Below are 24,955 nucleotides of genomic sequence, written 5' to 3'. Positions count from 1 at the left end.
CAAAAGCTAGAAACCTTTCTTTCAACTCTATATGCCTCCTGGGCTTTAATTTATTTCCTTTTCTAAATTCCACATGGGCTCCCGTTGTAGGAGCTGGTTGGAGAGTTTGCGTGATCCAAAGTTGATGGGGCAAACCTGAAGCCCACAACTGATCCTGTGAGAACAAGAGGGAGGTGGAGAAGCTAAATAATTAATAATTAATAATTCAATAATTTGGTCTTGGAACAGGCTTGGAATTTTCAAGAGTTCGAAGGAGAACTTTTAAACTTTAAACTAAGGCCACTCTGGGCATTGGCTTTGCTGAGTGAATGTATATCAGAGCTAAGCTGGCTGAGAACATGGAACCCACTGTGAATACAATTCAGAGGTGTCTGGTGTATGCTTTGTCTCCCCTTGGAGTCAGGTTCAGTGTCACCTGGGGACCATCTGGCCCCTGGACTGCAGCAGAGAAAGAAGCTGAAACCTCCACTGGGAGGAAGAGGTTGAGTCCAGAGACATACGTGTCTATAAGAGGACACTCCCATCCCTCAATACCATTTTTCAGAGTCCCCGTGGTGGCAGCAAGGAAGGAAATGTGAGTGGACCAATAACGGGCAGGGGCTGGGCTGAGGCACAGCTAGGCTGAGTGCAATGCTTTCTCTCCTGTTCTGTCTTTGTCAGCTCGGCTGCTGTAACAAAGTACCATAGATTGCGTGGCTTCAACACTAGACATTTATTTTCTCACAGTTCTGAAGGCTGGAAGTCCAAGGTCAGGATGCCAGCAGAGTCAGTTTTTAGTGAAAACCCTCTTCCTGGCGGGAAGATGGCCGCCTTCTCCTGGGTGCTCACATAGTGAAGAGAGTGAGCGAGCTCTCTGGTGTCTCTTCTTATAAGGACACTAACCCTGTCGGATCAGGGCCCTTCACTTATGACTTCATTTAACCTGAATTACTTCTATAAAGGCCTTATCTCCAAACACAGTCACAGAAGTGTTAGGGCTCCAACATGTGAATGTGAGGGAACATCATTCAGTCCATAGTACCCCAATTTCAGCACACAACCTAACACTACACTGACCTTCATTCACACCTGCCAAGAACCTGGGGGTCCTGCCAGCTGAAAGCAGGTGGTGTTACCTGGTGGATAAAGTATTTACAGGAATCAGAACCCACCTCCTTTGCAGGAACCGAGGCTCAGCCTGCTGTGCTAAGGAGAATTACCTGGTTCTGGTGTGGATTTCCTGTTGATTTCCCATCCCTTTGTTTTCCCCATGACTAAGATGGAAAATTAAAATTAAAACCTCACAGACCTCCAGAGTGTGTGATTATAGGGTTCTTTCAGTCTCTAACTCATAACATTTCATGAACACTTGAATTTTTAACCAATGTGATGAATGACTTTGTAATTTAAAAAGTAACACTTTATAAAAACAGCATAAAAACACTTCACAAAAACATACATAGTAATAGCACAAGCGACTCACTGAGTAAATATATACAAGGGCGATGAAAGCTCTTGGCTCGCATCCTATAAAATGCTGTGGGATCTGGAGAAAGGTATGCCCCTGGGGGGCTCCTTTCCAGTCTACTGATTTCAGAGGGGGAGGGAAAAGACTGTTCTCTGCACAGTAAGAGAGCTGGAGAAACAAGTTAGCTATGTTTTAAAGTGATGAAGCCCGCCTGGACTACTGACTGGAGGCAAATTTGGACAGGAGCCACCCTAGAAACTTCTAGAACCTTCACGATTGCCAGGAAGTCCTGCCACTTGATTAGCTTGGAGGTTCTCAGAGTGCAATCCCACACCACACCGATGCCCTTTCCCACCATGCTCAGGGCGGCTGGAATCTGTGGCCACTCTCAGCTGTGTCCTGAGTCCTAATAAAGCATATCCTGGCAGTTGGGAAAGCCATTCCCAGCACCAGGGTGGAGACAGCAGCCCTGGGATGATGAAAGGGCTTTATTAGAGCCCTGAGTGTGGGCACCAGGAGGACGCTGGGCCTGGGCTTTATTAAACCATAGCTCTTCCCCGCTGCCACCTTGTTATTGCCAGGGCGACTGTGAGTCTGAATGAGGACCACACAGTGCTGAGGGGAGAGCTTTAAAAAGGAAACATGAACTCGAATATGAGATGGGGTGCCTCTGCTTATCAATGCACAGAAAAGCTGAGGACCATTAGTCATATAAAGAGCACACACTATAGAGAAACACGGATCCACGCTCTGGGGTTGCCGGGGAACTGGGCCACACTCAGCTGCAGCCAGCACTTGGGCCCTGGGTCTGGAAACAGGGCTCCCTTGAGGATTTTGAGAAATAACAGATCTCTGGCGTGAGGGCCCTTGTTCTCACAGGCATTTCTAGTGCTTCTCTGCCAAGAGCTGTGGATCTTTCCAACAGGATGCCGTTGGCAGCGCAGGCAGTCCCCTGGTTTCTGAAATGTTCTCTTACAGAAAGAGACTTGCTTGGCCGCTGTGAACTCTCCACCAAACAGCAGAGAGCAGGGCCTATCCAGAGTGCACACGCCAGCAGGGGACAAGCTGGGCATCCCTGAGAAGCATCCAGGTGCTGCTGACCATCCTGTGCTTTCTCTCTCCCCAAGTCTCCACAGCTCCTTTCTCTGGTCAGTTGGTCCTTGAAGAGTCTGTCCAATTGTGAACAACCCAGATCTGTCCAGTCCTAGCCACGGCGCAGCCCTAGGCCAGGGCCATGGATGGGCCACCTCGCCCCTACCTGCCCCACCCACAGAGAGCTTTCTCTCCAGGTAACATTGCTGATGACAACACCGGGCTTACTCAGGGGTCAGCTTTGTCTAGAACAGTGATGGCGAACCTTTTGAGCTCAGCGTGTCAGCATTTTGAAAAACCCTAACTTAACTCTGGTGCCGTGTCACATATAGAATTTTTTTGATATTTGCAACCATAGTAAAACAAAGATGTATATTTTTGATATTTATTTTATATATTTAAATGCCATTTGACAAAGAAAAATCAACCAAAAATAATGAGTTCGCGTGTCACCTCTGACACGCGTGTCATAGGTTCACCATCGCTGGTCTAGAAGCTGGTGGCCCAGTGGGCCCTGCATTCATTCCTGTGCCTGAGGCCTGAGCATGTACAAAATGGGGAGTGGAAACCCTGAGCTTTCTCGCTTGCCTGTGGCTGCTGTAGCAGACTATCACAGACGGGTTGGCTTAAAGCAACAGAAATTTATCTCACAGTGAGGGTGGCTGGAAATCTGAATCCATGTCAGCAGGGTCAGGCTCTACCTGGAGGCCCCAGAGGAGGATCCATCCTTGTCTTTTCCAGCTCCAAGCATTCCTTGACTTGTGGCTGCATCAGTCCAACCTTTGTCTCCATCCCCACACTACTTTCTGTGTGTCTTCACCTCTCCTGTCTGTCTCAAATCACCCTCCGCCTAGGACATTTGTCTTTGGACTTAGGAGTCAGGAGAAACCAGGATGATCTCATCTCAAGATCCTTAACTTCATTGCATCTGCAAAGACCTTCTTCTCCTGTAAGGTCATAATCAAAGGTTCCAGTGGACATATTATTTGGGGGAGCCACCATTCAAACACCTATACTACAGCTGCCCCCTGTTGCTGAGAATAAAAATTAAGTCCAAGGAAATGGAGAAGGCCCAGTATTGTGATGACAATGTGAACCAGGGAGTCGGTCAGACCTGGGTTTAAATTCTAGCTTTGCTAGCCATGAATTCTGTGATGTTTGCTGTAGTTTTCTGGTCTCATGGACATAATAAGTCCCACTGGCTTTCAGAGCAAGGTGTTTGGGAGACCCTTCCCTCAAGTGGAACTCTTAAAAGTTGGGGCAGTAGATGTTGGGTCCAAATCCTTATAACTCGGGAGAAGTGGGAGTTGTGAGCCCCCCTTGCTTGTATGTTGTTATGCCAGGGTGGGTTTCATGGCAAGCCTCTCCTTCCGTTCCAATGTGGTTTCTCAGGCCAGGCGTGTGGTATTACCAGCTGTGGTTTGCATCTTTCCTGAGCACGTTCATCAGAGCGGCTGGTACTATGCAAGAAATAGAGGCCCGATGCATGAAATTCGTGCAAGAGTAGGCCTTCCTTCCCCTGGCTGCTGACACCGGCTTCCCTCTGGCACCCGGCACCCAGGCTTCCCTCGCAGACTCAGCTTTGTCTAGGAGGTTGTCGGAAGGAAGTCCAGTCTAATTAGCATATTACGCTTTTATTATTATAGATGGCCTGCTGTCACTGTGGCTCTCTCACTGCCACAAGCTACCCGCTCTGCTTTGTTTTTAGAGTGCTTGCTCAAACCCGAGTTCTCAAACAGGGAAACAATCCAAGCCGTTGCAGTAGATGACTACTTGGGGGGTGTGGGAATGATGGCTTGTGGTGGGCCTGGTGGCTCGGGTTTACCCTGGTCACACTAGAAAAGAATACTGAGTTGCTTGGATGTTTGTCCCAGTGGCTCTGCCCTCTGAGTGGTACCCACATTGTGGACTTTCCCCTGAGCCTCTCCCAGCCTGAGTCCTTAGTAGAGACGTGAGACTGTTACGCCTTGGGGAAGAGTCTCCTCTGGATCAAGACTGGACCATGACTGTGTCCCCAGGACAGGACAGGCCTAGGACCCAGGCCTTGTCTCCATTCCCCGATCGTGGTGAGCATGGTGTACATCCAGACACCTGATCAGATGGAGCACTCAAGCTTGCAAGTGCCATCATGATGGATGTGAGAGGAGAAAGTGAAAGCAAGTGAAGTGGTTTGAGACCAGAAGTGGGTAGGAGTGGGCACTTCATATTAAACCTAAGGATTCGATTGGATGTGGAGATGCGTCCGATTTGTTGGAATACGATGCTATAAGACAGTGCTACTTCTCTGCACACCATTCTTTTAAACAGGACACTTTGCCACAATATCTTCTTCTCTTCCTGTCTCAGTTATTGTTTCTTATGCTCCTACTCTATGCCAGGTATGATGCCAAACAATTAATAAATATTATCATGGGAAGCCTTCATAAAACCATGTGAAATAGACATTATTATCCTATTTTGCAATTGAGAAAAACCAAGTTCACAAAGAGTCATCTGGCAGTGTGGGCTAAGGCCAAGATTGAAAATCATTCCTTCTGGCTGCCGAACCCCTAATCTTTTTACTTATATGTGTACTGTATACTGTCCCCCCGTCTTTGCTCTCTTTTCTTGCTAACCAGCAATAGTCCATATTCATCATCATTGCCCTAAAAAGATTTGAAAGTGCACACTCAAAATTTGTTCATCTAGTAAAGATTTACTAAATGCCTACTCTGCGCCAAGCAGCATGGTAGCACAAAGACATGGTGAGCCACACAGAAAACTGGGGAGAGGGAGAGTCCATCTCGCAGGAAATGTCTCCCCCATAGACCACACCTCTCCTGAACAACAGCAGAGCAGGAAGATTTAGGCCTGAAATTCCTGTCCTATACCATCAAAACCATGTGGCTCTCTTAGGAAAATACCTGATGTTGCTGTGAATAAAATGGAGATATCTCCAGTGTCAGAAATCATGGGTGGTGGCACTAGCATCACCACATAAATAAACTGTTGACTCCCTGGGCCTCAGTTTCCCCATATGTCCAACCAGGGGTTTGGGCCATGTGATCATTAGGTCCTTCTGAGCTCTGACATTTCACCAATTCAACTAAGTCCTTCTTTTCATTCCCCTCTCTAGACAAACGAACCCTGAGGCCCATTTTGAATGTTTGAGGTATTGACTTGTTTTTCTTATTCTATGCCCCAAGTTCTCCTGGTGATATATGACTTAATCAGTTGGTTTTGTTTCTGCACCTCTGATTCATTTGTCATCTGTAGACGCTTTACCTTTATCATTGTTAGTAATGTTCAGTTCTGTAAGAGACATGCGCACATCCAAAATCCAGAGGTAGACTTCATTATGAGCTATATGTTTCCTTGGAAAAGCAACAAACAAAACTGAAAATGGACTCCTTCTTTCAAGTAGTCGGACTGCATTCATTTTTATAAAGAGAATTAAAAAAGGAGGCAACATACTTTTGTTTGGCAAATCTGTCCTTTTGCATAATCAGATTTAATATGAAATACAAAAAGTTTTAAAAACCTACTCATATTGGTGTAGTTTGTTTAAGGCAGGGGCCAGGCACAAATTTCTTTTTTTCCTTAGAAACTTCCAGAAAGGTATTTTTCCGTTCCTGGTGATCTGCTGACTGCAAAAAGCTGTATTCCTTCTGTGAGAGGTATATGAATTATACTATTTCTAATCTTTCAAAAATTCTTTCAGAACAGCTATTACTGTGCCCATTTTATGGATGGGAACATGAAGTTCAAGGAAGCATATCATTTACACAAGGTCATCTAGATGGAAAGTGGTGGATGTAGAAGTCAAGCCAGGTTCAGTCTAAATCCAAATGATTATACTTTCTCCACTACACATGCTGCCTGGAAGGGGAAAAATGGATGAATATCTATATGGTTTAAAACATGCCCAAGAACCAGCAAGGAGAAGGTGGTTTTCATAAGGCTGTTTTCTCCACAGAATATGGAGGAAGGGTAGGCTGATTCCAGCTCATACCAAGAAGCCTTTGTGTGAATTAGGAGAAGGTATCTCCCTCCTATTAGCAGCAGCTGATGTGCAAATGGCTTGTTGAGTGCAGCAGGGCTGTCCAGCCCACCCCTCACACAGCGGACCCTGGCAGAGAGAAAAGCTACTTTATGGATGGAGAAGGGAGGTGCAAGAGCTGACTTCATGTGACCAGGAAGGTCTTGAAATGTTGGCACGATTGGTGAGCCGAAGACTGCATTATTCATTTTATAACTTTCAAATATTTTTGCTTCTCTCTTTTGCAGATTTTTAGTGGGCAGAGGGAAATTCTTCAAGAGGTTTAGCTTGATTTCTGGATGTCAAGTACAACAGAGAGATGAATCACACATCTCAAAGCTGGTCTGGCTGAAAGCCAGGGCAGAAATAACGCATCATTTTTATTGTTACTAAATTGTCCAAAGAAAGTTCAAGTCGTTTTATCTTAAAGGTATTCACTGCTAATAACTTGGCCACCAGCCTGGTAACTGTGCCCTTGACTATCAGGTTTTCCATCTTGTCTGCTTCCTTTGCCTCTTCTAGGTCTCTGCTTAAACTACGATTGATCTGTGACATTTGGACTTCAGTTAATAGTAGTAAATAATAATAACAGCAACAATAATAAAAAGATAAAAACGAAGGGGAAGGAGAAGGAAGAGGAAGAAGAAAAAAATCATACAGACAAAGATAACATAGCTCTGTTACAAATGGGGAAGGGGAAGGGGCGGGTAGTGCTAAGGAGGACAAAGAGGTATTTTCATAAAGAGAAGGCAGCAACTTTGAACTTCAAGAGGCAGATCAGAAAACTCTAATATGGAGTGTTTTATCTGAAAATCATCTTAATGATTCAATAAAGGGCCCAACACATGTAAAGACTTTATAATTCTCATATCACATTTACTAGTAAGAACAGCCTTCTCAGATGTGAGTTGGCAGATGCCCATTGTAGAAATAAGTAAATTGAGGTTAGAGAGTTCAAGTAACCTAAAGTTGGCTGGTGACAGCTTTCCTACCACTTATAGATTTTTAGCATCTCCGGGGCAGGGCCCAGCCCAAAATTTAATATTAATAGGTGTTTCATAAGTGTTTGTTTTAAGAATAGGTGGATTAAGCAATACATCGGAAAAATAAATGAATCATGTTGCAAATCTGGGGGGGAAATGTGTGTGCATGTGGGCATACACATGATGAAGAGGTGGTGGAGAGGGGCAGGAGACATGAGGCCTCCTTAAATAAGAGATAGAAAATTACTGGCAACTTTTGGCATCGAATTGGAATGTGTGGAAAAGCTTATCAAAGCCACTGAGGGAGAGTTGTGGCTGAGATGGGGGCATAGGTCTGTCCATTGTCAGCTACCCCAGCAGCAGTTTGGAGGGTGCAAGTTGATTTATTCCTTCTAGTGAAAGGCCTTTGCCTCCTTATGCGGTTCAAGATCGCTAGAAACTGAACTGGGTGGAGGCGATGGTCAGTGCAGTGGGGCATGAAAGTCATCTTTTGCCTTCCTTCAGCTCTCCTTACTGCTAAGTTGTGGATTGAGACTGGCTTAAAAATTAACGTAATTAAAATAAGATACTTTAAAAAATGTTCCAGCATAGGGAGTATTGGTGTGCACCTCCTCCCCTCCCCAACTCTCTCTCTGTCCCCCACCTCATATGTTCCTCTTATTCCAATTAATTTGTGATCACAGGGAGCCATTTCAGCTGAGGCTGAAGTCCTTTCTTATGAATGTACCTCTCAGGTGCTGTAGGATGCTCCCAAAGTGTGTACTAACCAGCCCACACCACCATCTGCCATGACTCAGGCTTAATTAGAAAATGGGCATTAAAAAGGGAGCCACGGAATGGGAGGAGACGGTGAGAGGGGCAGCAGAGGGAACAGCTCCCTAGATGAGCTCAGGAATGTGGGGTTCCCCCCTCAGGAGTGTGGGCCTCCCCCCTCAGGAGGGTGGGGCTCCCCTCTCAGGAAGGTGGGCTTCCCTCCTTAGGAGGGTGGGGCTCCCCCCTCAGGAGTGTGGGCCTCCCCACTCAGGAGTGTGGGCCTCCCCCCTCAGGAATGTGGGCCTCCCCCCTCAGGAATGTGGGCCTCCCCCCTCAGGAGGGTGGGCCTCCCCCCTCAGGAGGGTGGGCCTCCCCACTCAGGAGTGTGGGCCTCCCCCCTCAGGAATGTGGGCCTCCCCCCTCAGGAGGGTGAGCCTCCCCCCTCAGGAGGGTGGGCCTCCCCGCTCAGGAAAGACTCCAGCCAACACTTAAGACTTGGGTGCAAGCACAATTCTGGGTCAAAGGGGAAAAGAGGTCTGCCCCTGGGGTGGATGGCAAAGGGCAGTGCTCTCAGGGGCGCTGGGCCAGGCCAGGTACTGGTGGTAGGGATTGGGTGAGCCTTCTCAGGAGGGCTCTGAGGAGGAAAGATTAAATGGGAATAGAATAAACATCAAGGTGTGAATTTTAACTAACACCTAAACAACACTCCAGGCCGCTCCTCAATATTTAGGAAAAATGAACAGAGAACTGGATCCTGCGAACCCCCTCACTCTTCCCCATGGCCCTTCCCAGGGCCTTCAGAAAATCAAGCAAACTGGGTTTGCTAGAACAGTCAGGTAAATTACTCAGGTACACTTAATTCTGGCACAGTTGAAGAAAATTTTAATTTGCTTGGGATCCACAGACCCTATGAGCCAAGAGAAAGGTCAGTCTGGATACAAAAGCCTCATTCGTCTGCCCTGGTATTTCTCCTAAGCATTGGGTGCTGGCGAGATGCTGTGACATTCTCAGCCACTGTCACCTTTCTCTCTGTAGAAAGTTTATCTACCAAAGTACTCAACTCACTCTCCAGGGAAAATGGGGCCACAGGACCATGGAAATGGTGAGTTGTGTTTATCACACACAGTATTTATGTGTGAGAGCCAAGTCATACCCTCAGCACGCGTGCGTCTTAATGTCTGGGCCAGGCTCATATTTGTAGAGACCTGGTCACATGGTAGGCACTCAGGGACCAGTAAATGAAAAGCTAAACAGTTCGGAAGCAATGACGCAGCTTCTGATACAACATATACAGGGGTGGGCAAAAGTAGGTCTACAGTTATGAGTATGGGAAACACCGTTTATTCTTGTATTATTACTTATTAATGATTGTATTATTTCCATATGAACAAGTATAAAACTACTTTTGTATTATTATTTATTAATTATTGTATTATTTTCTATATGAACAACTGCAAACCTACTTTTGACCCACCCTACCTTTACTGCCCCCCCCCCCATTGCTTTGAGTGGCTTCAAACAACTTTGATACCACTTTTCTGAGAGTTGATTCTTACTGTAAGTATAGTATTACAACAACTTGCCTTGATTGGGCACAGCATTTTGGAATTTATATTAATTAAAATGCAGTGATTTTATTGGCTAAGAAATTTGAATGAAGGGTTGTAATTTAGAAATCTGTACTTTTATGAGATTTGCACACATAATAGTGTCTGTATAAATTGTAATCTTCGATTCATTTAGTTAATTTTGCTTATTAGTGCCCCATTCTTTTCTGGGTTTATAGTTTAAAAAAAAAAGAGAGAGAAATGTTGTAACATAATTGTCACTTTCTTTTTAACAAACCCTAGAGTTAGAATGTGTTTCAGAAATCATTTCAAATGAGACTCACAGTCTCCCGTCCTTCAAAATAATAAGCTTTTACTGTTTAATTCTGGTTCCCCAGGGCTGTCTTGAGTCATGTGAGAAACCCGTTAGCCAAAGCCCAGGGAAGGAGATGTGCTTGTTCAAAGTGACAAAGCTGAAGTTATCTGTTCCTAGACAGTTTGGTGGGTGTCATTACCACAGACAACTTCTCTTTGGGAACCAATATGGCCAAGAGAAACTGTCACCTTTTCTTCAGACCACAACTGCCTCCGGATTATTGCCTTTGTTCCCCCCTGACCCAGTTATTACTTTTCCTACAGCAACCAATGGAGGTGGATTGTCACCTTCCTTTTCCACACACTCAGGAGTCTGGGCAACTTTTTTCTGAGGCTTGTCTAAGGGGGTGATGGGGAGGCTGGTGAGGGTGGCTCCTCTTCCTCCTTCTGACAACTTGGCTGGAGCCTCCACAGGGTGTGGATTCTTTGTTCTCTTTGCACACAGAGCAGCAACATGCAAAGAACAGGAGGCTTTGAGAGCCTACAAAACCCCACTTTGGATCCCAGTGCTAATATTTATAGTGATGTATCCTTAGGCAAGTTTCTGAACATCTCTCAGTCTATTTCCTAAAACAAAGGGGGAAAGAAAACTTAGTGGAGAGTAGTGGGAGGATCAGAGACAGCATGCAGCACCACGTGAAGTACCAGAATAGTAAATGTTCAAGAACAGTTATTTTTATAACACTTCCCACACTGTTCTGTGATCACGCTGCCCTCTCTGTCATCGCCTTAGGACGGTGAGCTTTTTAAAGGCTATTTCTCCACCCCCGGACCTTGGAATAAAATCTGGCACAGGGTGAACACTACATAAATGTTTGTGGATGAATGAATCAATGGGAACGACCAGACCCATCCTTAAATAGCCTGGTTTGGTTTTGCATCACTCAGCAAGCCTATTTCTTGGGACTTGATATTAGAGACTATTCTAAACAATGAGGAGATCAGAAAAAGGACAGGGACAAATTAAAGAAATTGGATTCAACACTTTGGTTCTGAAAATGTAGCCTGCTCATCGACGACGGTAAAAGTCACTATACATAAGACTGAAGGTAACTGCGTATGTCATGGGCTGGAACGTGCACATTCTGAGCCTAAAATGATAGGTGCAAAATGAAAAACTAAAGCACCTCAGGTTTTCTCTCCTCGACCCCCCGAAACATTTCCATTATAGGCGGGAAAGTCGCTATTTCCCTTCTAGGTACCATTCACGAGAAGCATTCAAATCCTACAGAAAGTTGCAAAATGAACAGTTGTTGACATCTTTTTGGGGAAAAGAGGAAAACCCAAAGCTTTGATAGATTTTAAACTGCAGCCCTCTGGGACCCTCTAAATGCCTCATAAATACGGCTGGTAGAATATTGCCTACCTGTATTTTCCACCTACACTCCCCTTTGAGGTTCTGTTCTGGCCCCTTGAGAATCAATATACATAATAACAGAATTGCTGATGTATTAATCTTTTGTGCTGACCCAAGCATTTTTTCCCTATAAAAGTGGAATAAAGCTGGAAAAGAAAGTGAAATCTAGACCACTCTGAAAGTAATGGGGGGGAGGTAAATTTCATTTCCAGACTTTAGGAAATATAGGAAGTATTTCTCTTTTTCTAAGGAATCTTGATGGAGTGCCCTGGCTGGCCCAGAGCCACAGACTTCAGCTTATAACAAGCATCCTTTATCCTGGTTTTGTGACTTTCTTAAAACAAAGCCAACTCTCCAGGTGAAGCCTGGACCAGAAGTTCCATTAGAACAGTGGTTCTCAACCTTCCTAATGCCGTGACCCTTTAATACAGTTCCTCATGTTGTGGTGACCCCCAATTTCATTGTTACAAATTGAACATAATTAAAGCATAGTGATTAATCACAAAACAATATGTAATTATATATGTGTTTTCTGATGGTCTTAGGTGACCCCTGTGAAAGGGTCGTTTGACCCCCAAAGGGGTCGGGACCCACAGGTTGAGAACCGCTGCATTAGAACAACAAGCCACTCTCTCTAGGGCCATTGTTACCATCAAAAAGCTTTCATCACCATGCTGCCTCCTATGGTGGCAAAGGGACATGTTTTAAGTATGGAGAACTTTATTTGTGAATACATTTCATAAGGTGAAACTGGTATGTTGTAAATGTTTCCCTCCACGTCCCGTGTGGTTCAGGGTTCAGGATCTGGAAGAGGAGCCACACACAAATGAAAGAGAAAAGACAAGAGATAATTTGGGAATATTGGGGGCCAGGCGGGTAAGTCCAACTCAAAAGGAAGGACTTCCACCGGTGCTCAGGCTGCCGACCTTTTATAGTCAGAGGTAAACAAGGTAGTGGTTACCATAGTTACACAGTTCTTGTGAGTTTCACTTGTTTTGACCATAGTTACACTTCCTGCACTTCCCTCAGCCCATTAGCTTCCCAGATAAGATCTAGGGAGTGCTATAAGGTCAAGCCTAATTATGCTAAAAGGACTGAGCCCTCTAAGCTGGGACTTGTTTGTGACTTTTCCAGCAGATCAGTCTGAGGCTCAACCCTATATCAGTTCCCCACACTGGTGGTGAATATTCTCAGGTAGGGGAAGAAGGAAGAAAATTTCCCTTGGAGATGGGCCTGAAGGCTGATGCCACTGCCTAAATTCTCTGTGAAATTACAATGCAATATTGTGCTAAGATGGGTCAGGGGAGGAAACAAAGGAAGGGATGGTGGGCATGTTCAGTTGCAGCTTTCTCCTCCCTCTAGCTTCTCTCAGAGATGAAGAGATTGACAGCAACTGTGGTGGGGGGGGTCAATTCCTTAATCTTGTTTTTTTTTTCTCCTCCTGTTCTTCAGAACATTAGTAAGATTATGACCCAAAACATACACAACATGCTATTCCCTCCATCGGGAGTGAGAAGTGAAGTTAAAAGGCTGGGGCCAGGAAATAAGGCTTCAGGGTGAGAGAGTGTTAGGCTTCCTTTCTCTTCCTGGGGACTTCACCTCTGGGACCCAGGATGGCAATACTTATCTCAGCCTCTCTAGTATATGGGGAGAGCAAATACCTTTTCCCCCTTAAGTTCTAGGTTTCTTCCTAATCTCCTAAGTTCTAAGGGGGACCTGGTGCATGAAATTTGTGTACTTGGGGTGTCCCTCAGCTTGGCCCGTGCCTTCTCACAGTCCGGGAGCCCTTGGGGGCTGTCAGTTGGACATCCTTAGCACTGCCCGGCTTCTGGCTGAGTGGTGCTCCCCCTGGGGAAGCGCACTGACCACTAGGGGGCAGCTCCTGTGTTGAGTGTCTTCCTCCTGGTGGTCAGTGCACATCATAGCAACCGGTCATTCTGCAGTTTGGTCAATTTGCATATTAGCCTTTTATTATATAGGACTAGAGGCCAGGTGCATGAAATTCGTGCACAGATAGGGGGACCCTCAGCCTGGCCTGCACCCTCTCCAATCTGGGAACCCTTGGGCAATGTCCAACTGCCGGTTTTGGGCCTAAACCAGCAGTCAGACATCCCTCTCGCAATCCGGGACTGCTGGCTCCTAATTGCTTGCCTGCTTGCCTGCCTGATAGCTCCTAACCACTTCTGCCTGCCAGCCTGATCGCACCTAACTGCCCTCCCCTGCCGGCCTGATCACCCCCTAACTGCCCTCCCCTGTTGGTCTGATCACCCCTAACTTCCTCTGCCTCGGCTCCTGCCACTGTGGGAAAGGACATCCGGAAGGACATCCGTAAGATGTCTGGTCCAATTAGCATATTACCCTTTTATTATTATAGATAAGGATGCCCCTCTCCTCCAGGTATGGGGAGGGCAACTCTCACATGAGAGTCTCGTGACCTGCTTCAGGAGAAGGTCAGAAAGTTTTTCCTGAACCTGCCATTTCTCAAATTCCTTCCATTTAAAGTAGTCAGTATGCCAAGGTGCCATATTTTGTGGTAGCATGTCCTGAATATCATCACCAGTTTGTTGTGAGGATTAAACAAGATAATGAGAAGTGGTAGGCTTTGTTTGGTTTTATGGCTACACTGCGGGAATCCTTTATTGTGAGTTCTGGTGAGAAAGCAGGATTCAATATTCCATTCCTTGGGCTCTCCTATCTGGGGTAGAGCTGCAAAATCACTTCGGGTGGTCCAGAATCTGATGGTGGTAAAACTGAAGTTCCATATGACTTTGATTAAATTTGGCTATAAATCCTAGCTCTAGAAATCATCTATCTCTTTAAATATACACCTTTCAGAGACCTGGGTTTCCCCCCAAATAATCAGCAACTCTCAAGGCATTAGAAGACAGTAGCCAGGACCTGACTAATGATCACATGGTCTGGACCTCTGGCAGGCTAACAATAACATCTCCTGAGCTTGGACTTGGAAGGACCCCCTGGCTGCTTTCCCATGAGACCGGAGAGAGGGATGCAGGAAAATACCTCAGAGAGGTCCTCAAGACCTGAAGAAATTATTTGTTACCCTCACCTTACCTCTGACCAATCAGCTCCCAGCACCACCCTGAACCCCTAACCCATGGTGTCTTGTAATTTTGCTCTATATATAATCTGTAACCTACACAATATCTGGGTGTCAGGTTTTTAGAAGCATGTGCTCCCTGCCTCCAAATTGGCCAAATCAATATTAACCTATTATTTTCTTTGTATATTGCAAACTCCTGCTCGTGTATTTCTTTGAGCCTATTCACACAGGCAGGCAGGCAGATTCAAGGAAAAACACTGGGGTTCCAGTAACCATGGTGAGGCTGGGAATAGATCCTGTGACAAGATCCAGGATGAGTCTCCACTGTCCAAACTTCCTAGGTTTCTGCCCCATTTTCCAAGTTTTCTAGTCTTCAGTTCAGTAAACTTCTGAGACTGTCCCAATGCATTCCTTTTCGGCTCAGAGTTAATAAGGTAGTGTCTTTGCTTGAATCCAGGAACTCTGACCATCACAATGTGTAAAGTGCATAATACCGCCAGAGCACATAGATGCTCATCAAAGCATATACTCAATGCATGATGCATGTTACCAGCCTTATTGTTTCAGGGTTCATATGTGATGCTTCAACTATTCAAATGTTCATGATGTATTATATTTTGCTGAAATACAAATTTAAATTGCCTCTGGAAGAATACACATGTGATTATTTCTTGTTTTTTTTTTTTTTTACTAGGTGCATATAGTATTTGTCATCATCAAAATAATAAATATATTTCCATTAAAGAAGAAACGTGGCTTTGATTTGACTTTTATATACTCAGAGGCAACAAAACTTTGGTGATTTATTGATCTCAATTTAATGACTGGCATACCCAGGTTGTGAGAACTATATTCTGTAATTCTATTCTAGAATGGTAGGTACTCCATGGATGACCAGGATCTCTTGGTGGAATTGACCAACTCTAAAGAGACTTTAATGGTTAAAGAAAGAAAGTCTAAGAAAATGAAGTTTAATATTCTGAGTTAAGGCCTGGGTTATAATCTACATTCAAGTAATAATCTACTGCAGTGGTTCCCAAACTTATTTGGCCTACCGCCCCCTTTCCAGAAAAATATTACTCAGCGCCCCCTGGAAATTAATTTTTTTAAAATTTTAATAGCAATTAAACAGAAAGATATATGTATTAATGTTTCTACCTTTTTCGTAAAATATAGTACAGAAAGGTGTAAATTAGAAACATTGAAGTTTGAAATTATGAAACTATTTATTGAACTCAGAATAGAAAGGTAATACAAAAAAAGTTAAAACAAATGCACCTGTGGCCATCACCGCCCCCCTGGATCGCTGCAGTGCCAACCAGCACTGATCTACTGAAAGGACCAAAATTCTGCCACCTTTAGCTGCTTTGGGGGATATTGATTTTAAGCTGTTTATTAGGAAACAGAAGACTCGGAACTATTATCATCATAATTAGCTAGTTAATATTAGTAATAGGATGAGAGCAAAGGGGAGGCCAGACATTATAAGCATGGTCACCTGGGCAGCTTCACCAGGAAGCTACAGCTTCACAATCTCCAGGGAACCACCAGTCCATTCCCTGCAGATCACTGGGGGAAGGGATCTAACAAAGGGGGAGATGGGCACATGCCAGTGAAGTCAGGGTGATGTGGGGAAGGTGCATGTCTGTCACTCTAGCCTGGGGAGCAATGAGTTGCCTAGGGAGTAGACCCCATTAGAAGTGGGCAAAATCTTGGAAAGTTAAAATCCCCAAAGAGTTCCCTCTCTTCTGCTTTTGTCCTCTCTTGCTCCATGACCAGCATCGCCCATGCACTCACCTGTTCTCTCTCCATGGTTTGTGTCTTTAAGTGGCCACATTGCCCATGGCCATGTGGACCCCACATGCAATAGACTGCAGCTGGGAACACAAGCTAAACTAGCCAGATGCTGGACTGGACTGGACTTTTATATGGAGCAGAACGACTGGACTTTAATATGGAGCAGAAATTCTGAGCAGTGGCCTTAATTCTGGCCCTGCTGAAGACAAGATTAGATTTCTATCACGGCAAGACAGACAGTGATGGGACCTGGGAGGGGAAATCCCCTTAATTTTACATGATCAACAAAGTTTTCTTTCTATGAAATCCCATCCTCCTTGGGCAGGGGGATGTCTCAGAAAATTATTTTCCTCTCGGCAGCCCAAGAACTCCACTTCAAGAACTCCACTTTTACCAATAACAGAACCTTTGATCCTCTCCCTTTTCCTGCCTAGGAGATTCAGACCTGCTTCAGGAAGGAGATCTTTTAGGATGCTATCTTAGCCTATTTCAGATTCAGTATGGTAAATAAGAGTGTTTGAGGCTGGTGTCTGTTAGCTAGATCCCCCCCACCACACACACACACCCCTCCCATCTCATTGTTTCTGAGTTGCCTAGCAAGGATTTTCCTGCCATGTGTGTTCTTTAGCTCTTCAATTATCTGTAAATCATCCATTCTCACTTCTGAAACCTAATACCTCCCCCTGCCTTGCACCCTTTTTCCTTTGTCTAAAAATGTCTTATATACCCAATGTTGCCTCACTGTCTTTGGAATTTTCATGGAATGATCATGTCTATGCGAATTCCCTATGCACATATATTAAATTTTTATTTTCTATTGTTAATCTGTCTCTGTTAATTTGGTTATTGGCCCAGTCAGAAGAACTTAGAAGGTGGGAGGAAAACTATTAATATGGTTTTAGCCCCACTGATACCCATTTTCAAGTGTCAGTGGTTTATTCTGAGCTGGTTAACCTACATAAGTACTATATATTTTAAGGAAGCTATTCAAGGAAATTTCTGTCTTACCCCCTGTGAAATTATTGGGTTTTTCGCCCTTCAATTTAAGATGTTGAGGGGAACAGAAACTTCTTTTCTGCTTTATCTGCTTCTGGCTTGAAATAAGAATTTAAAGGGCAACAGAAGGGGGTCCTAGTATCAGGTGACAGGAGAAGATTTGACTTTGGGTGGTGAGCACATGGTGCAGTATAAAAATCTTGTAACATAGATATCCACACATGAAACCTATCTGTTCATGTTTGCCAATGTCACCTCAATCAATTTAATAATTAAAAAATAAGAATTTAAAGGGCAATAGAGAAAATCATCTTAAATTGTCTACGTCAGTGAAAAGTAGTGATTTAGATTTTGGTGTAGGACTGGGTCAACTTGAATCTTGTTGAGGACGAGATGTTCCTGCACCAGAAGTGGGTAAGTATAATCGGCAGAATGGATGAGATCCCGAAGAAGCCATTATCATGAAGTGTCAGTGAGTAAAATTAACATGTACTTTTAATAAGTCTGTGATTACTTATTCTACAATAGACCATATGGTCTATTCACTTTTTGAGGACTTGAACACTTAAATCTCTAAAACGCCATTTAGTTTTAAACACACACACACACACACACACACACACACACACACACACACCCCTTCTTGTCAAATAAAACAAAAGAACTGCATTTAGAGCTCCAAAACATTTCCTTAAGGAGTAAAAATTCTAACTAGTGTCGAAGCCCGGATTCTTACACATGTGTCTAGTAATCACAGTGACACGTTTTTGCCTTCCCTCAGGTCTTCTCTCTCTTTAATTTGTTGGCTCAATAGTCTGAGCGGAGGGCAGCATGGCTGCCCTGAGTTCTCAGCTTAAGTGTTAATTTCCTTGTTTTTGTGAATTTTTGTGTCAGACCTGGCATTGTTATTTAAATGGTTCATCTCACAGGGTGATTTTGTATTAGAATTCCATTAAATTGAGAAACAAAGAACCCTCTGCTGCTTTCAAGGAGAAAATGCCTTCATTTTCCCACTTCCAGGCTGTATTTTAGTAAGGCCTTTTCATGATATCCTTATGAACATACTGTTAGAGACATGCATGCATTTTATGACTTCATTTGGGTCTTTTAAAACTGCCTATTAAGCAATGCCCCTGAAAAAAATTTTCTACTCTAAAAGGCAGGAAGTCTCATCTTGCCATCGTTGCCTTAGAGGGGTTCCACATAAAACTGCTATCTTGCAACACATCCTGAGGAATGGAATAATAAATGCCAGCATTAGGGGGACAGATCAGTCCATTTAAGATGACTGTGTGTTTTTAAAAGTCATTAACTGAATTTTTAAAAGTCAATCTGATCACTATGGAAAATTTCACCTTTTAGATAAGCAAGAGATAGAGCATTGATGAATGGGATACAGATCATAGCCTTCTCAACTGAATCCTTGACTTGGAAATTTAGGGGAATTACCTGCAATTTAGAAAGGCCAATTCTGGAGAAGATCTGGCAGGGAAGGCCTCCATTCACCTTTCTTAACTTTTTTAACCCAATATTTTTCAGCAATCAAGACAGGAAATTCATACTGTTGTCATCTCTTCCTTTTCATGGAATTGTGCATTCACAGGCTAGAAAGAGGTGCTAAAGAAACCTATGCCAACCCCCATCTGGTGAACCCCTGGGGGCCCCAAGGGTTTCACGTTTTCATCCCCAGCAAGTACAGTTGGTGTAGAAGGAAATGTTGTATCTCATTGGGGTTCAGGACACATTACCCCAAGTATGGCCTTGGATATATTTGAAACTGAAGGAGTTTGAGGAAATGGCAGAGGCAGGAAGGTCACTCTGACCTTTTCCCCACCTTTCTTCCCAGAAACAGGTCATAAAATCCTCAGGTGAGAGGTGCCCTCCCCACACTCAAAGGAGAGCATCAACCATGTCTCCAAGAACATAGGGAGGCTGAGAAAAATCTGGACACGCAGGTCTTGCTGTTTCCCCTGGGTCCACTGCACTGACCTCATACTCTTTATCACACTTATCCACGACCACCCACTCTTCATCACACCTTGCACAAAACACCCAGGTTTAACTGTTCCTTTGAGTCTTCATTTCCTCATGAAGGCTCCATGTCATGTAAAACTCATATTAAATAAATTTGCACACTTTTCTCCTGTTAATCTGTCTTTGTCAGACTAATGTTCAGACCCAGCCAGGAACCCTATGGGGTAGATGAAAACTTTTTCCTCCCCCACGATCTTCCTGTGAATCCTGAAGTTGCTTGGTGTATTGGGCTGTACACCATCACTTACTAAATTATATGAGACATGATTGAGACTTAAAAGGACTGTGTGATTATCCTATTGCCTAAGAGTGGACAGAAAGTCATAGGGTATGGTGTATACACTTTAATTCCCAGATAAGGGGATGATCCCCTGCTGGGCAGTTTAAAAGAGAAAGTTGATGTCAAAAATATTACACCCCATGAGAACTATGTGATGGACAGGCTGGCTGCATTCCCTATTTTCCACTGAACAGAAACAGTGAGGCTGAGAGCAGATATTCATTGATTCCTTTAACAAATAGTTGTGACACACTTGGCACTTTGATATCGCTGGAGAGTAAATGGTCAGCAAATCCCAAGCTTTGCCCTCAAGAAACTCAGGATCTACTGGGAAATAAAGGCAAGTAAATAGAAAATGAAAGTGACTTTTCAGTGTGGTAAGTGCTACTGAAGGGCCCCAAGAAGCCCCTGACCTTGTCTCAGAAGATGCAGGACAGCCTTCCACAGGAAGCTAAGCTTAATTTGAGACCCAAGGGACCAGTAGGTATTAGCTGGCAAAAAGATGGAGAAAAGAAAGAAGGCAGAGAGAGGACAATCCTGTTCCAGGCAGAAATGACAGCAGAGAAGGAAGCCGACAGATAGATGAGTAGGAGCAGGGAAATTGGAATGTTTATTTGCTTGGAGTGTGGAATTAAGGTGAGAAATAGCAAGAAATTAGGATTGAGAGAAGGGCAGGGCCACATCCTGAAGAGCCTCCTTTTCACTTTAGATTTTAATGTTAGGTCAGTGTTGATGTTTAGCAAGGGAGGGGCCAGACTTGCACTTTTGAGTAAATTCTCCAAAACAGAATAATAGTAAGAAAATATGAAATGCACACTTAAAATTTTTCTAGTTCTGTGTGTGTTTTATACTGAAGTACGGTAGCAATCATCTCAGGTAGAAACTGTAGTTTAACTTTAACCCTGCTGTTTGACTTCTGTACTTATTTGCTTTGTTTAACAATAGAAAAGGTACTTTGATTTTCTGAATTGTATAAATCATCCCATTCGATTGAATACCTTATTGACTGTAATGTGAATATCCCATTGATTGTGATCTTACTGGTTATCGAAGCACATTCTTCTGTACCTGGGAAACAGGACAGCATGATTATCCTAAATTGTCTCAGTGGCCACAGATAATGCGTTCCGGTTGACTCAGTGGTCCCAAGACCAGGACAGCACAATTACTCTAAATTGCCTCGATGGCTCTAGATAATGTGTTTCTGGCAACTCAGTGGTCTCAAGACCCGAGGGCTCTAGATAATGTGTTCCTGTCAACTCAGTGGTCCCAGATAATGTGTTCCTGTCAACTCAGTGACCCGGAGACCCAAAACTATAATTAACATGCTTAATTCTGCTTCTGTAAACTTTTTTTTGTGAACCAGGTTCCTCATTCCAAACCCTGGGATGTAATCAATACCTTTGTGATTTTTGCCTATATAAATCTGGTGTTTTGGCCATCTTATCACTTCGAGATTTGGGAGAGCGAAATGCCCCCTCGGAGTCCCGGATTGCAATAAATGTGACTCTTTAATTCGACTTCTTGAGGCGTCCTTCTGTGATTCGCGGGGTACATTATAACAATACCTGCGCTCACTATGGGAGCAGCAGTACGTGCATGCACTTTCTAAACATGCTTATTTGAGAGTGCAGGGAAGATTGCTTCAGGAAGGTCACTCTGGCTTCAGCACAGCACAGCAGGAATGGGGGCTGGCGGCAGCAAGGGTGGAGGCAAGGAGGCTTGCAGGAAGCTGTTGTGCAGATTCAAGTCAAAATGACAGTGGCATGAACCAGAATGATGGCATTGAGGATAGAAGCAGGCCATTACCAACATTTCATGCTGCATGTAGAGCTAGTTGATGGATATAAAGAGCACTGGATGTCAGAAAATCCAGGCTTCCAATACTCATTTCCTCAATTAATAAGTGGTTTGGAAAAATTATTTACTCTCTGAGCCTTTGTTTCCTTAACCATAAAGTGGAGCTATTAAAACATGGCCTAACTACCTCCTGGAGGGATTGTGTTGACAAATTGGAATAAGCATTACGGGGTGATTTTGAAAATTGTGAATCACTAGACAAATGATAGATGTTATTCCATATGGGTGTTATTCCATGGGAGATGCCACAGGTGCTATATTTCTGTGTGTTAAGTTGTCCAGCTCCACCTCTAATTCTAACAAGGAAGCTAACTACTTTGACACTTAGCAAAGGACAGAATCATATGTTGAAAATAGTAATAAATGGGTCAGGAGACCTGATTATACCCTTTCCTTCCTGGGGAGGGCTGAGAGTCAGTTTCCTTATCTGTAAATGGGAAACAATGCATCCATCTTATCTACCTCTTCATTTAATCCATTTTAAACTGAAGGAGTTTAAGGGAGACATGAACACCCACAAGCTGGGGGTCAAGAACTCGACATTAGCTCTCTTTCCCACAACTTCCCTATGTGACCTTTAACAAGTCACTTTCCTTCTCTGCAAAATGTGAATGAAGCTGGTATAGATGATTTGTAAGAATCTTTTAGTTATAAAATATTATCATTCTATTAAAGGCAAACAATGAGCTGAAATATGATGTACTTTTTGTGATGATTGTGAGTTTATTTTTCTCTGTTTTGCCTGGTTGGGAGGGGAAAGAGGGAACAAATAGGTTGAGGGAGAATAAAAAGTTACCACTGGAATGATCTGCACATTAACCAAGCCCTGGAAAATGGAAGAAGCTGTGAAGATTTTCTCAATATGCAGAGGCACTAGGCAATCAGTGACAATAAAATTGTGAATTCAGCAATTCCATGCTGTGTTTTAATTTTCTGGCACTGGCGTGCCCATTATTTAAGCATGCATTTGGGTTGCTGCCAGCCTGCCCCAGTTCACCATGGCTAAGAAGGGGTGCTAAGAAGCTTCCTCCAGCACATACCAGTAGGTCCAGGAAGCCCAGTTGTCTTAAAGGATCAGCAAAGGGAGGTGGTACAGCAGACTTTATAAACAGCAAGGGAGCTGAGAAAGAATTGAAAAAAAATGAAGAGGGCAGAAGTGGAGAGGAGACCTGGAGGAAACACTGGAATAGAATTAAGAGGAAGAAGGACAGAAGACCATGATTGTAAATGCTGTTTCATGTACAACATGAAAGGGAGAGAGTAGATGTCAGAATAAGGTACGAGAAGAGGACGGAAAACGAGAATGTATAATAACTAGATGTTCCAGATCTCTTTCTCTTCTCTGGTCAAATGTGCGGTCAGTTGATCATTTCCAGCTGCAGAACCTTTGGCACCTGCCACAATAATTGAATTGAGGCCATGCTCTTCCAGGGCAGTTTGCAGGTCTGGGGTTTTGCCTAATATGGACTCTGCCCCAGAGCTTCCCATTAGGTAGCTAAGACTTTCTCGGAGCTGACCTTTATATGGAGACTCGTCCTACCCAATCTTCCTTCCTTCCCCCCATGATGGTTAGTTTTATATGTCAACCTGGCAAAGCCATAGTCACCAGTTATATAATCAAACACTAATCTAGGTGGTGCTGTGCAGGTACTTTATAAATATGGTTAACAATTTACAATGAGACAACTTTAAGTAAAGGAGATTACCTCCCGTAATATGGATGGGCCTCATCTAATCAGTTGAGGGCCTTAAGAGCAAAAACAGGTTTCCCCTAGAAGGAATTCTGCCTCAAGACGGAAGCATAAACTCCTGCCTGAGTTTCCAGCCTGAGTTTCCAGCCTGCTGGCCTGTCCCACAGATTTTAAACTTGTCAGCCCCCAAGATTGCATGTTGCATGGTCAATTTTCCTCTTCGTATACTATATATAGTATACACACACACACACACACACACACACACACACACACGCGCACGCGCGCGCATACACCTCCTGTTGGTTCCTGTAGAACCCAGACTCTTCTTTCACAGATATTAGACCTGCAGCCTGAAGGCTCTCCCCACCATTCACCACCCCCTTTTATCGTTTACAGTATCACCCTAATAAATCTCTTGCATTCTAACTCCATCTGCCTCTCTACTTCCTGAAGGAGCCAACCACACAGTCCCATGACAGCATTTACACTTCTCAGACTATGTCTCATTTTATTTTAGAAAATGTGAGCATGATTGATAATAGCCACAGGATCTTATAATACTTGAGTGGGAGGAAAAGAAGTTGAAGAAATATAGCATAAAAAGAGAAATGAAAGTAAGGTCAAAGGCCAAGAGAAATATGAGGTCGCAGTTAGGAGATGCATAAAGGAAATTGCCTTTCCATAAAAGCGTGGCAAAGTCAGATTCGGATGTTTTGTTAAATAGAGCATTTCTCAAGGGCTTTTTGCAGACAGTGGGTTGGGAAGACACCAGGCAGGAAAGCAGAGGAACAGATGAGCACACGCCGGTTTTGTCTAATGTTTGTTTTTGCTTATTGGAGAATCCATTAAAAATATGTATTGCCCCTTTGTCAATTTCCATCTCTTAAATTATCTTATTTAAGAATGTGCACATGGGCACACACACAAATACAGAGACAGGAACAGTATTTGTTACATCTGCTTCAATTTTACCCCCAACTTTTATACGTTCCTCTGCCTGGCTTCTTAACAAAAAGTCTGCTATTTCACTGCTGATGTTTTCCTCGATTGCTTTACTTGTGGTTTGCATAGAGAGTGACTTGGATGGGTAGAAATCAGGGACCATCTGAGTGATGTATGTGATACAGTGATGGTGTGAAAACCTCATGGCTGTAAGCAGTCTGCCTCACAGGGCTGCGGATGAACCAGTAAGTGCTAATTAAAGCTGCTGTACCTATGTCCTTGCACGACATTACCTGACAGCCTCTGAAGTTGGGTTTTTATTTTTGAATCTGTGCTGACTTCCTTTAAATCGGAAGAACTACCATTCAGTCATTCTTTCATCCAGTTATTCAACAATAGTTAACTCAGAGCTCAACAGATGCTGGTCACTGTGCTAGATGCTGGGCAAGTGGTGGAAAGTGAAACACCATCTTTATCTCACAATGCTTCAGTTTCTTTGCTTGGTGAGTACTTGCTAGGCTGATCACTCTCATAACTCCCTCCTTTAACAAAGGTGAAGCTAAAGCTAGTTTCCCAAGGGTTGTTGGATGGTAGCCTTGCAGAAAAGGCACATTAAGAATATCTCTTGCCCTGACCAGTTTGCCTCAGCGGATAGAGCGTCGGCCTGCGGACTGAAGGGTCCCAGGTTCGATTCCGGTCAAGGGCATGTACCTTGGTTG

Source organism: Myotis lucifugus, unplaced genomic scaffold (genome assembly GCF_000147115.1).
Source record: "Myotis lucifugus unplaced genomic scaffold, Myoluc2.0 scaffold_95, whole genome shotgun sequence".
NCBI classification, from domain to species: Eukaryota; Metazoa; Chordata; class Mammalia; order Chiroptera; family Vespertilionidae; genus Myotis; species Myotis lucifugus.
This window is presented reverse-complemented; position numbering follows the sequence as displayed.